The following is a 938-nucleotide window of genomic DNA, read 5'->3' as shown; positions in this document are numbered from 1 at the left end:
TTCACATATAACATTTTGATTCTTGTATTGCTTTGTATTATTGAAAAAGGTAAAAGTTAAATTATCCTGAGGGAATAAAATTATGATATAATACCAAGAAATTGTGGTTGACTTTTTAAATGATGTGGTTACTAAAAGTGATAATAGATTAGCCATGCGCAGAGGCAGAAAAGGAATCCAGTTGCTGGGTGTTATTAGAAGGGTCCAGAAAAAGCCATCAGGAATAAAAGAATCACAGTACAGAATAAAAGAAAAACAGTCTAATTTACAACCTGGAATTATCTTTATTAATGTAATCTTTTGTTTAAAGCATTTTTTCAGTAAACAAAATTAAAATGCATCTACCTAACCTATAACATTAACTAATGTATCTTATTACCTAATTCACACCTATTCTTTTAATAGCATTTTTTAAATTAAATTTCTTAGCTGAAAATTCAGTATGATTTAATAGTTATCAAAATGGAGCAAATAAACTCTATGCATAAATGGCAAAGCACAGAATTTTATATTAGGGGAAAAATTTGGACTGGGAGAGTTAGGCCTATTAAGAAGCCAAAGTTGAGCGAGGGGAGCCGCCGCCATGTCCGCGCATCTGCAGTGGATGGTCGTGCGGAACTGCTCCAGCTTCCTGATCCAGAGGAATAAGCAGACGTACCGCACCGAGCCCAGTAACCTGAAGGCCCGCAACTCCTTCCGCTACAACGGGCTGATTCACCGCAAGACGGTGGGCGTGGAGCCGGCAGCCGATGGCAAAGGTGTCGTGGTGGTCATGAAGCGGAGATCCGGCCAGCGGAAGCCTGCCACCTCCTACGTGCCGACCACCATCAACAAAAACGCCCGGGCCACCCTCAGCAGCATCCGGCACATGATCCGCAAGAACAAGTACCGCCCGGATCTGCGCATGGCTGCCATCCGCAGGGCCAGCGCCATCCTGC

General features: G+C 42.8%; 1 pseudogene across 1 annotated transcript in view; it reads left to right on the top strand.

Moving 5' to 3' along the window:
* The first annotated feature begins 563 nt into the window (after positions 1–563).
* LOC105808193 overlaps positions 564–938 on the top strand; it is a 12538-nt pseudogene continuing 12163 nt past the window's right edge. Inside the window, exon 1 of the transcript XR_001137368.1 lies at positions 564–936. The product of XR_001137368.1 is annotated as a 60S ribosomal protein L28 pseudogene (transcript). The remainder of the gene's footprint in view (positions 937–938) is intronic.

This window comes from Propithecus coquereli, unplaced genomic scaffold (genome assembly GCF_000956105.1).
Source record: "Propithecus coquereli isolate 6110/MARCELLA unplaced genomic scaffold, Pcoq_1.0 Scaffold17, whole genome shotgun sequence".
Classification (NCBI taxonomy): domain Eukaryota; kingdom Metazoa; phylum Chordata; class Mammalia; order Primates; family Indriidae; genus Propithecus; species Propithecus coquereli.
This window is presented reverse-complemented; position numbering and strand designations above follow the sequence as displayed.